This window comes from Oncorhynchus masou, chromosome 19 (genome assembly GCF_036934945.1).
Source record: "Oncorhynchus masou masou isolate Uvic2021 chromosome 19, UVic_Omas_1.1, whole genome shotgun sequence".
Classification (NCBI taxonomy): domain Eukaryota; kingdom Metazoa; phylum Chordata; class Actinopteri; order Salmoniformes; family Salmonidae; genus Oncorhynchus; species Oncorhynchus masou.
The window spans coordinates 5,357,029-5,370,776 of NC_088230.1; the positions used below are offsets into that span (position 1 = coordinate 5,357,029).

General features: G+C 40.8%; 1 protein-coding gene across 1 annotated transcript in view; it reads right to left on the reverse strand.

Moving 5' to 3' along the window:
- Positions 1 to 13,748, reverse strand: part of LOC135505738 (A-kinase anchor protein 12-like) — a 66,331-nt gene that overhangs the window by 15,363 nt on the left and 37,220 nt on the right. The gene's annotated exons all lie outside the window — the stretch shown is intronic.

Genomic DNA, 13,748 nt, shown 5'->3' on the forward strand with positions numbered 1-13,748 from the left:
GCTGTGGCAGTCATGAAATGTCATCAGCTGGTGATTGTCAAACAATTAACTGTCGGTCTCACAGTAATTGACCGTTAATTAACAAACACATTTATCATCTCCTGGCTTCCACACAGCCTACAAGCCATTTTAAAAAGTCTAAGAAATCCATGTAATATAGCCTACACCTTCACAATAAATCCATTATTTATTTTAGACCGGTCTAACAGAATCATGATTATGAAGAAAATGTAGTCCATTTTAGAAAAAAATTATAGCATATTGTTAGGTTCTAATTATTATATTAAGAACTTGGACACAGAAAGCTTAAACCAAGTTTATTCTTCCCAAAGGATCAATCAGCTGAATCGACGAAAACATATTCACACGAGCACTTGTATTTAACCCTTTCTCCTATGCCGAGTCTCCTCCTACACATCTGAACAGCCAATGCATCTCTGTTGCTAGACAGAACCTGTAGTGATACAGTGCCTTGCGAAAGTATTCGGCCCCCTTGAACTTTGCGACCTTTTGCCACATTTCAGGCTTCAAACATAAAGATATAAAACTGTATTTTTTTGTGAAGAATCAACAACAAGTGGGACACAATCATGAAGTGGAACAACATTTATTGGATATTTCAAACTTTTTTAACAAATCAAAAACTGGAAAATTGGGCGAGCAAAATTATTCAGCCCCTTTACTTTCAGTGCAGCAAACTCTCTCCAGAAGTTCAGTGAGAATCTCTGAATGATCCAATGTTGACCTAAATGACTAATGATGATAAATACAATCCACCTGTGTGTAATCAAGTCTCCGTATAAATGCACCTGCACTGTGATTGTCTCAGAGGTCCGTTGAAAGCGCAGAGAGCATCATGAAGAACAAGGAACACACCAGGCACGTCCGAGATACTGTTGTGAAGGAGTTTAAAGCCGGATTTTGATACAAAAAGATTTCCCAAGCTTTAAACATCCCAAGGAGCACTGTGCAAGCGATAATATTGAAATGGAAGGAGTATCAGACCACTGCAAATCTACCAAGACCTGGCCGTCCCTCTAAACCTTCAGCTCATACAAGGAGAAGACTGATCAGAGATGCAGCCAAGAGGCCCATGATCACTCTGGATGAACTGCAGAGATCTACAGCTGAGGTGGGAGACTCTGTCCATAGGACAACAATCAGTCGTATATTGCACAAATCTGGCCTTTATGGAAGAGTGGCAAGAAGAAAGCCATTTCTTTAAAGATATCCATAAATAGTGTCGTTTAAAGTTTGCCACAAGCCACCTGGGAGACACACCAAACATGTGGAAGAAGGTGCTCTGGTCAGATGAAACCAAAATTGAACTTTTTGGCAACAATGCAAAACGTTATGTTTGGCGTAAAAGCAACACAGCTCATCACCCTGAACACACCATACCCACTGTCAAACATGGTGGTGGCAGCATCATGGTTTGGGCCTGCTTTTCTTCAGCAGGGACAGGGAACATGGTTAAAATTGATGGGAAGATGGATGGAGCCAAATACAGGACCATTCTGGAAGAAAACCTGATGGAGTCTGCAAAAGACCTGAGACTGGGACGGAGATTTGTCTTCCAACAAGACAATGATCCAAAACATAAAGCAAAATCTACAATGGAATGGTTCAAAAATAAACATATCCAGATGTTAGAATGGCCAAGTCAAAGTCCAGACCTGAATCCAATCGAGAATCTGTGGAAAGAACTGAAAACTGCTGTTCACAAATGCTCTCCATCCAACCTCACTGAGCTCGAGCTGTTTTGCAAGGAGGAATGGGAAAAAATGTCAGTCTCTCGATGTGCAAAACTGATAGAGACATACCCCAAGCGACTTAGAGCTGTAATCTCAGCAAAAGGTGGCGCTACAAAGTATTAACTTAAGGGGGCTGAATAATTTTGCACGCCCAATTTTTCAGTTTTTGATTTTTTTTTTAAAAGTTTGAAATATCCAAATATATCCAAATGTCGTTCCACTTCATGATTGTGTCCCACTTGTTGTTGATTCTTCACAAAAAATACAGTTTTATATCTTTATGTTTGAAGCCTGAAATGTGGCAAAAGGTCGCAAAGTTCAAGGGGGCCGAATACTTTCGCAAGGGGACTGGTACCAGACTGTATCTCGTCTCCTCCCAGAGAATCCCTGATGGCTAGCAATAACATATCCTGACATAATATACGCGTTATCCATTACCCTCTCTTCCTTAGTGACGTGAATAAGTATATTTCCTATTCTAAGAACCCAACATACTCTGAGCTGTCCTTATGTTTGATCCTGATGTGGCTATGCCAAATGGCTGTGGGCTACACAGGTTAATTTAGCAGAAAATATTTGTTTAATATTCTGTGGCATTATTTTATAGTATGAAAAATACAATTGAACAAAGTTGAATAAAATACATATTTTCTCCAAACGGCTATTCTGTCTTGAGCGGTTAAGAAATCAGTACTCCTACGTATATGCTTAATTTAGAGTTATTAATGTAGCTTTAATTGTTCCACAAAAATTGGGCTATATGTTTGGATTTTCAATACATTGTAAGGCTGCATGATGACTGTTGATATGAAAAAAGTCGCTTGAAAGGCATGAGCTCTGCTTTGTTTGTTTGTGTGTAAGCTGTACACACTCCAATAGTCTCTCATTCACAATTTGACAAGCACTTGATAATGCCTCGAGTTTCTCGGCGGCATCCCCTTCGTGGCCGTAATGCACCCTAAACAAATCCATGCCTAATGCAACCCGGAGTGCTGCGTTGTGCCTTTCATAAACCTTGACTTATTCCACATTGATGTGTTGGCCTGAATTAGAAAATGTCTCTCACCAATAACACACAATATCTCAATGGAAAAGTGAAAACATGTTTTTATGAAATTGTTCAAAATGCTTGAACATATGAAGAATGGTACTAAGTGACGTGTTGTGTGGTTTTGCCTCAAACCATTTCTTTGACATTTTTAGCAGTCTCACTATAGTGCCTTATTGCAAACAGGGTACATTTTGGAATATTTGTATTCTGTACAGGCTTACTTCTTTTCACTCTGTCATTTAGGTTAGTATTGTTGAGTAACTACAATGTTGATCCATCCTCAGTTTTCTCCCATTACAGCTATTAACCTGCCTAGGACTGCTAGCGGATGTTTAAAAAAATATTAGAAAATAAATATTTAAAAAAAACAGAAAACCCTTTGGAAGTCCTCTACACAATATTTTGCTGCCTGTGCCATGTCCCATAGCAGTCTCTTTCTGATGTAAAGTAGAGGCAAACTGAACAAGTGGTGCAGTTCATGCGACACAGAACACAACAACGCCTCCATGCTGTGCCCTTTTGGCCCTGAGGCACAGTCATGCCTGCAGTAATGAACTGTGGCCTATGAACACCACTGGGGGCAGAGGCAGAGCGGGCAGCTTGGCACCGGGGGCTCCCAGTCGGAGTCGCTATCACTGTGAAAGAAAACATAAAACAAATGTTTGTATTGTATGAGCCTTTTATCATCACATAAAATAAACAGATAAGTATTGTATAGAGCAGAGGGAACAGTCACTAAGGTGAAGTGCTGTTCCATTCAACTCCGGCCATTGTTGTGGGCCTGCCCTCCCCTGAACAGCACTCAATGGCTATTTCATATGGAAATGGAGAGGAGTAGCAGGCGCAGTGGCCATGTGTGTGTTTGCTGTTCTACTCCATTCCATTTGAATAAAAAAATGGAAAATATAATCTGACATGGAAAAATATATATATATTACACTCACTCACACACACACACATATATATACACACACTTACCTCATTGCAAAATAAATATATTTATTTTGCAATGAAGTGTGTGTGTGTGTGTATCTATCTATCTATATATATATATACTGCTCAAAAAAATAAAGGGAACACTAAAATAACACATCCTAGATCTGAATGAAATATTCTTATTAAATACTTTTTTCTTTACATAGTTGAATGTTCTGACAACAAAATCACAAATAATTATCAATGGAAATCAAATTTATCAACCCATGGAGGTCTGGATTTGGAGTCACACTCAAAATTAAAGTGGAAAACCACACAACAGGCTGATCCAACTTTGATGTAATGTCCTTAAAACAAGTCAAAATGAGGCTCAGTAGTGTGTGTGGCCTCCACGTGCCTGTATGACCTCCCTACAACACCTGGGTATGCTCCTGATGAGGTGGCGGATGGTCTCCTGAGGGATCTCCTCCCAGACCTGGACTAAAGCATCCACCAACTCCTGGACAGTCTGTGGTGCAACGTGGCGTTGGTGGATGGAGCGAGACGTGATGTCCCAGATGTGCTCATTGGATTTAGGTCTGGGGAACGGGCAGGCCAGTCCATAGCATCAATGCCTTCCTCTTGCAGGAACTGCTGACACACTCCAGCCACATGAGGTCGAGCATTGTCTTGCATTAGGAGGAAACCAGGGCCATCCGCACCAGCATATGGTCTCACAAGGGGTCTGAGGATCTCATCTCGGTACCTAATGGCTGTCAGGCTACCTCTGGTGAGCACATGGAGGGCTGTGCGGCCTCCCAAAGAAATGCCACCCCACACCATGACTGAACCACCGCCAAACCGGTCATGTTGGAGGATGTTGCAGGCAGCAGAACGTTCTCCACGGCGTCTCCAGACTGTCACGTCTGTCACATGTGCTCAGTGTGAACCTGCTTTCATCTGTGAAGAGCACAGGGCGCCAGTGGCGAATTTGCCAATCTTGGTGTTCTCTGGCAAATGAAAAACGTCCTGCTCCTCCTGCTTCTCCTTGCACAAAGACGGAGGTAGCGGTCCTGCTGCTGGGTTGTTGCCCTCCTATGGCCTCCTCCACGTCTCCTGATGTACTGGCCTGTCTCCTGGTAGCACCTCCATGCTCTGGGCACTACGCTGACAGACACAGCAAACCTTCTTGCCACAGCTCGCATTGATGTCCCATCCTGGATGAGCTGCACTACCAGAGCCACTTGTGTGGGTTGTAGACTCCGTCTCATGCTACCACTAGAGTGAAAGCACCGCCAGCATTCAAAAGTGACCAAAACATCAGACAGGAAGCATAGGATCTGAGAAGTGGTCTGTGGTCACCACCTGCAGAACCACTCCTTTATTTTCCATGATATCTTCAATGAAATTGTTGAAAATACAACTTTCCGAAATACTGCTGCACGTAACAAGCATCACAGCAAGTCCTCTGATAGTCAAGGCGAGAATGGAGTTCCTTACGCGTGTATTTACAAACAAGGAATGGTGGTCCAACCCAAAACCATTACATACTGGCGTTTACCTCAGCTCATTGGCTATCTACCCAGCTAGATTTCAAGAAGATCAGTGGTCATTGGGCAGAAATACAGTCAATCAATGAAGCTTCGCAAAAATTATTGGTGCGCAAGAAAGTAATTGCTCGTTGTCTTCAAATCAGTTCACTTCGGTCAATACTCAGCGCAAAAAAAACAATGACGTTTGGCTGTGTTGCAAACATCCAGAGGAATGCACTGAAACCAACCTTGACTAGATAAACGATTGTTTACGGTGTGTAATCACGTCGAATGCTCTGTAAAAAATTGATAGAGATGGAATTCACGGCACAAACGGTTTACAAAATGTTTCGATTTAGGCTATAAAAATATGTATTTCATCAAAGAAAACGGCACTTCATTTGATCACTGGGACCCTTTGAAAGAGAAATAAGAGCAAGATATCAGAATGTAAGTCATAATCTTACCTTCAGATGTGTAAAAACTGTCATGGTGGAAAATGTTTCTGCTGTTGATTGCTCTTCTCAAACAAAAGCATGGTATTTGTTCTCTGTAATAGCTATTTTAAAATCGGAAAACGTAGTTTGATTACCAAGATTCTAATATTTTGAAGGATGTAAGACACTTGCATTTTCAAGAATGTTTAATGTTACGACATTGTATTTTTAGTTGTCACTCTGAAATTTCCCCTGATGTTGATCCCTGTACAGGGATCGCAACAATAATAGGTTGAAGTACTTTCAAGTACTACAGATGCCCTTCATATAAATAACTTAAATGCAATATGTAGTTAATTCATTTGTATGGAGGATCATTTAAAGGTGGTCTATCAACTTTAGCACTGATGACATTTCTTAAAAGTTGAGTCATGAAATCTTAGTCACATTTAAAATGAAGCCCTCAATGTGAACATACCATAGAATAACTACAAAAAAATAGAATACAATTAACTTAATTCAATCAAAACAAGCACAACTTGTACATATCAAATATGGATCAATGTGATGTACCAATATGCATGTCCATTATGCAGGTCCCTAAGGTCAACATTATAAAACATTCAGAAAACCATTCTCTTTGCCTTTAACACTATGATCAGCAATTTAAGTTTTGAATCGCATTAAACTCATGCGAAAGGCAAGAAATGTCCTTCTGTACTGAGGTGACGGCAGTAAATAAGTATTACAGTGGGGCAAAAGAGTATTTAGTCAGCCACCAATTGTGCAAGTTCTCCCACTTAAAAAGATGAGAGGCCTGTAATTTTCACCATAAGTACCATTCAACTATGACAGACAAAATGAGAAAAAAAATCCAGAAAATCACATTGTAAGATTTTTTAATTAATTTATTTGCAAATTATGGTGGAAAATAAGTATTTGGTCACCTACAAACAAGCAAGATTTCTGGTTCTCACAGACCGGTAACAACTTCTTTAAGAGGCTCCTCTGTCCTCCACTCGTTACCTGTATTAATGGCACCTGTTTGAACTTGTTATCAGTATAAAAGACACCTGTCCACAACCTCAAGCAGTCACACTCCAAACTCCACTATGGCCAAGACCAAAGAGTTGTCAAAGGACAGCAGAAACAAAATTGTAGACCTGCACCGGGCTGGGAAGACTGAATCTGCAATATGTAAGCAGCTTGGTTTGAAGAAATCAACTGTGGGAGCAATTATTAGGAAATGGAAGACATACAAGACCTGTAACGGTTCTCGTCTGTCGAAGGAGAAGCGGACCAAAATGCAGCGTGGTGGTTATTCATGTTCTTTAGTGAAAAAGAACTCGACATGAAATAACTAACTATACAAAAACAACAAACGGAACGTGAAAACCTATACAGCCTATCTGGAGACAACAAACACAGAGACAGGAACATTCACCCACGAAATACTCAAAGAATATGGCTGCCTAAATATGGTTCCCAATCAGAGACAACGATAAACACCTGCCTCTGATTGAGAAAAACTCCAGACAGCCATAGACTTTGCTAGATAACCCAACTAAGCCACACACCCAACACCCCACAAAACCCCAAGACAAAACACACCACAATAAACCCATGTCACACCCTGGCCTGACCAAATAAATGAAGACAAACACAATATATTACGACCAGGGCGTGACAAGACCACTGATAATCTCCTCGATCTGGGGCTCCACGCATGATCTCACCCCGTGGGGTCAAAATGATCACAAGAACGGTGAGCAAAAATCACAGAACCACACGGGGGAACCTAGTGAATGACCTGCAGAGAGCTGGGACCAAAAGTAACAAAGCCTACCATTAGTAACACACTACGCCGCCAGGGACTCAAATCCTGCAGTGCCAGACATGTCCCCCTGCTTAAGCCAGTACATGTCCAGGCCCGTCTGAAGTTTGCTAGAGAGCATTTGGATGATCCAGAAGAAGATTGGGAGAATGTCATATGGTCTGAAGAAAACAAAATATAACTTTTTGGTAAAAATTCAACTCGTCGTGTTTGGAGGACAAAGAATGCTGAGTTGCATCCAAAGAACACCATACCTACTGTGAAGCATGGGGGTGGAAACATCATGCTTTGGGGCTGTTTTTGTGCAAAGGGACCAGGAAGACTGATCCGTGTAAAGGAAAGAATGAATGGGGCCATGTATCATGAGATTTTGAGTGAAAACCTCCTTCCATCAGCAAGGGCATTGAAGATGAAACGTGGCTGGGTCTTGCAGCATGACAATGATCCCAAACACACCGCCCGGGCAACGAAGGAGTGGCTTCGTAAGAAGCATTTCAAGGTCCTGGAGTGGCCTAGCCAGTCTCCAGATCTCAACCCCATAGAAAATCTTTGGAGGGAGTTGAAAGTCTGTGTTGCCCAGCAACAGCCCCAAAACATCACTGCTCTAGAGGAGATCTGCATGGAGGAATGGGCCAAAATACCAGCAACAGTGTGTGAAAACCTTGTGAAGACTTACAGAAAACGTTTGACCTCTGTCATTGACCAAATACTTATTTTCCACCATAATTTGCAAATAAATTCATAAAAAATCCTACAATATGATTTTCTGGATTTTTTTCTCTCATTTTGTCTGTCATAGTTGAAGTGTACCTATGATGAAAATTACAGGCCTCTCGTCTTTTTAAGTCGGAGAACTTGCACAATTGGTGGCTGACTAAATACTTTTTTGCCCCACTGTACATTTTAGTTACTGTACTCTATACCTAGCTAGCTTGATTGTTTTTTTTCTTGACCATTACGATTTGTATAGGGTTTAGATCTTTCAGGTAAGTCCCTCTACACCCAACGTCTCCTCACTCCCCTTGTACACCCCCAAAACCCCTTCCTCCCCATCTCATTGTGTGTGTTCGGAACCCAAGCAGCATGAAAGTCCTGCTTGGGTGAAGGGTGCATGGAGGAGAGAGGTATAGCTCTCGGTAATACCAGATCTCTTTGGGAGGAGGTCTTTCTACACTACCCCTCTCCCCTTTCTATCCTATTCTGTCCCCCTGTGTCCTTCAAATACAGTTCCACCAGACTTTAGAAAAGCAATTGGAAATCAGTCTGAAACCCCTCTCTCTTCACTCACACCCTTTTTCTGGAGAGTTGACAGCTCACTGCTCATGGCAAATGTCACCAGTCATGAAGGGATGTTTCCAGAGTCACTCCACTGAGGCAGTGTAGAGACTTCAAACTCTTTGGAGTTCCTTGCAAAGAAAGATTACTATATTAGCAATGGAAGGAAGTAGTATGGAGTCAATGAGCCTTAACGCAACTTAACCTCTTGAAACTCTGGGGGCGCTATATCATTTTTGGATAAAAAGACGTGCCCGTTTTAAGCGCAATATTTTGTCACAAAAAGATGCTCGACTATGCATATAATTGATAGCTTTGGAAAGAAAACTCTCTGACGTTTCCAGAACTGCAAAGATATTCTCTGTGCGTGCCCTAGAACGTGAGCTACAGGCAAAACCAAGATGAAACGGCATCCAGGAAATCAGCAGGATTTTTGAGGCTCCGTTTTCCATTGTCTCCTTATATGGCTGTGAATGCGAGAGGAATGAGCCTGCCCTTTCTGTCGTTTCCCCAAGGTGTCTGCAGCATTGTGACGTATTTGTAGGCATATCATTGGAAGATTGACCATAAGAGACCATATTTACCAGGTGTCCGCCCGGTGTCCTGCGCCGAAATTGGTGCGCAAACCTCAGCTACAAGTATTTTTCCATGGAATTCAGAGAAGAAAGCAGGCTTCCACGAACGATATATCAATGAAGAGATATGTGAAAAAACACCTTGAGGATTGATTCCAAACAACGTTTGCCATGTTTCGGTCGATATTATGGAGTTAATTCGGAAAAAGTTTGACGTTGTTGGTGACTGAATTTTCAGTTCGTTTCGGGTGCCAAATGTGATGTACAAAACGGAGCGATTTCTCCTACACAAAGATTCTTTCAGGAAAAACTGAACATTTGCTATGTAACTGAGTCTCCTCCTTGAAAACATCCGAAGCTCTTCAAAGGTAAATGATTTTATTTATTTGGTTATCTGGTTTTTGTGAAAATGTTGCGTGCTAAATGCTACTCAAAATGCTAAGCTAGCTTAGCATACTCTTACACAAATGAGTGATTTGCTATGGTTCAAAAGCATATTTTGAAAATCTGAGATGACAGTGTTGTTAAGAAAAGGCTAAGCTTGAGAGCAGGCGCATTATTTTCATTTTATTTGCGATTTTCAGAAATCGTTAACGTTACGTTATGCTAATGAGCTTGAGGCTATAACTGGATACAGGTTTTTTTCATAGCCAAACGTGAACAAAACGGAGCGATTTGTCCTACACAAATAATATGTTTTTGAAAAACTGAACATTTGCTATCTAACTGAGTCTCCTCATTGAAAACATCTGAAGTTCTTCAAAGGTAAATGATTTTATTTGAATGATTTTCTTGTTTTTGTGAAAATGTTGCTGGCTGAATTCTAGGCTTATAGCTATGTTAGCTATCAATACTCTTACACAAATGCTTGTTTAGCTATGGTTGAAAAGCAAATTTTGAAAATCTGAGATGACAGTGTTGTTAACAAAAGTCTAAGCTTGAGAGCAAATATATTTATTTCATTTCATTTGCGATTTTCATGAATAGTTAATGTTGCGTTATGCTAATGAGCTTGAGGCTATAAATAGAATCCCGGATCCAGGATTGCGCGACGCAACAGGTTAAGACACCAGAACCACAAATAGCCTTCTTTCTTTATTCCTACACTTCCCAATTATTCTTCTCAAATGGGTGCTAACGTCTCTAATTGAATACTTTCTGGATGGATCCCCACACAGTGTTCTGAGATGGAGCCTCATAATGCATATGAGGACAAATACCCCACAATAGAACAAGCAGTATATTAAAATGGCAAGTCCGTTCCTTCAGAAGCAATAATTATTCAGAAACAAAATTATCAAGATGGAATAAACTATTGCTGTGTGATTTATTAGTTAGTATATACTTTGAACTGATTGAGGCCACACTAATTTCTTATTTACAAAAAAGATGATTAAGATCAGTACATTAAAACACTTTAAAACTACACACACAGACCTCAGAATTATCAGAGGAACAGAAGAGTTGCTGCAGGGCAAAATACACACATAGTCAAATAGAAGCCTCTGAAAAAGTCCAACGCAATGAAAAACATAGCATCTTCTTTTCACAACACTCAACACGTCCTGTTAGTCATGTCTTTAAATTTGTTAATTTGAGAAATGAACTGAAATTAAATAAAGGCTTCATGTTTCTCATACGGGAGGGGTGAGGTGTTACGGCTTTCTAGGTGGGAAGAGAGTCAGACCAAAATGCGGCGTGTAGATTGCGATCCATGTTTAATAAACAAACGTAAACCACGAATCAATTACAAACACTACAAAACAAAGAACTTAACGAAAACCAAAACAGCCTATACTGGTGTAAATAAACACAGAACAAGGGCATCAGGACACTAAGGATAATCACCCACGAAGCACTCAAAGAATATGGCTGCCTAAATATGGTTCCCAATCAGAGACAACGATAAACACCTGCCTCTGATTGAGAACCACTTCAGACAGCCATAGACTTAACAAGAACACCCCACTAAGCTACAAACCCAATACAAACACACCACATACAAAAACCCATGCCACACCCTGGCCTGACCAAATAAATGAAGACAAACACAAAATACTTCGACGAGGGCGTGACATGAGGGGTGAGAGGAATGCCAAGGGGACACTGACCCTTAAAACATATCTCTATTTGGGAGTACAGGGAAAGCCCCTCTCACAGTGAAAATGGCCTGAAGTTTCTAGAGGAAAGTCTTATCCTATTAGAGAAAAGTCTGCTTTGTTCAACCACCGCTTACTATTGTAATACTTCTCTCATAGTAATTTAACTGAAGTACAAGAGCAAACAAGTAAGTAAAAGTTGTTTTTAACATGTCATAAACATACGTCTGGAGATGAATGTACAACATAAAACATGCCCATATTGAAAATTTAGTTAGAGTCTTTGAATGAATAAGGTTAATATTGGATAGCTTAACTAGAGTTCACACACAGGTACACCCACTTATTAAATTAGTGGCGCCAACATTAATTCACCAAGAATGTGGCTTTGATGACACCACTGAGGCTCTCTGTTATAACAGTGACTAATTACGAAGTGTGTATTTCTCTCAGCAACCTACTGAACTGTATTACTATGGTGTTATAGTAGTATTATAATGCTGAGTTGACAGTGAGTCAGGGAGAGAGGAATGTTACTCTGTCTGATGAGGCGAAGAATACTTTGGATGGGGCGTGTCGTCCTGTATCTCTTCCTATCCACCTGTATGGACCAGTGCTTCCGCTCTGTGAGAGTCATCATCACCGTCACATTCCTCGACTTCCATACATACTGGCACACACTCCCGCATAGATATATTGGACAGAGCTTAGTGTAATAAAGTGTAGCATTGATGACTGTGTTGGTTGGAATATGTTGCCCAAACACTAAGACTGTGGGTTCAAACCTACTTGGAAAGACGATGTGTGTTGTATTTACTGAGGAAAAGCCTCAATATCATGAACATTTCATTACAGTAAGCCTATCGCATTTTCATAGCATTTCTATAACAAACATGAAATAGACATTACATAACCACAGCTACATAACCATTCCTGAACCGTATATCCCCAAAATATAGGTATCTGGAGTATATAGATATCTCGGCACCACCAAAGTTTTATACCAGTGACGCCCCATGTATCTCCAGCATAAAAAAAACAGGACTTAAGTTAAAGCCCCCATGCAGTCTTTATAATGAAACATTTTAAATCACTGATGTGTAATAAGTCACTGTTTATTTTACGAAAATAACAAAAAAATATATTTATCATTTATTTATTCTTAATGTTTTGTGCACAGTGTATACACTGAACAAAAATATAATTGTCAGGCGCATCTCTAGAGTTACACCGACCTCAACGGACTGTTAGTGTGTGTCACTTCCGGTCACAACTTGCAGACTTGTTTATGTGCTGCTGTGCGTTTTGTTGCTAACCTTACTTTGCTACCTGACAATTTGATGGTTTTACTTTTTAATTACATTTAAATTTTTAGTTTATCCCTCACTCAACTTTTTTTTCATTAAACTTTTTCACTCCGGACGCTTTATCTGGACGTGGTTCGTCAGGACATCCACTAGCCGAAGCTAAGTAGTAACATTAACATGATGCCTTCTAATTTCAGTCATTGTACTCATAATATACAGGAGAACGATTGCCTTACGGCGAGGATAGCTGTGCTTCAGACGCAATCGTTAGGCAAGGGTAATTTCAGAGTAGGAAAGGATAAAATAGCATCTGTGCCATCAGTAAGTACAGATAGTAGTATAAATCCCCTCGCACAGTCCCTGCAGCTGGACACATTTCTCATGGCTTCTGGAGGGAAATGCTGTAGGAATGCTCAACCGGTGTCGCTCATTCATCCGACAGCAACTTTCAAACGGTTCTCTCCACAGAGGCCGAGCCTTCTCGGGTCTCTACTCCTCCCGTTACGGGTTCTGAGACGCCGAAGCCTCGCACCATTAGCTCTGACAAATTGAAAACCCTAGTCATTGGCGACTCCATTACACGTAGTATTAGACTTAAAATGAATAATTCAGCGAACATACTGTTTACCAGGGTGCAGGGCTACCGACTTTAAGGCTAATCTGAAGATGGTTCTGGCTAAAACTAAAACTGGCGAGTGTAGAGAGTATTGGGATATTGTTATCCACGTTGGCACCAACAATGTTAGGATGAAACAGTCAGAAGCCACCAAGCGCAACATAGCTTCAACGTGTAAATCAGCTAGAAAGATGTGTCGGCATCGAGTATTTGTCCCTGGCCCCCTCACAGTTTGATGAGCTTTACAGCAGAGTCTCACAACTCAATCGCTGGTTGAAAACTTTTCTGCCCCTCCCAAAATATAGAATTTGTAGATAATTGGCCCTCTTTCTGGGACTCACCCACAAACAGGA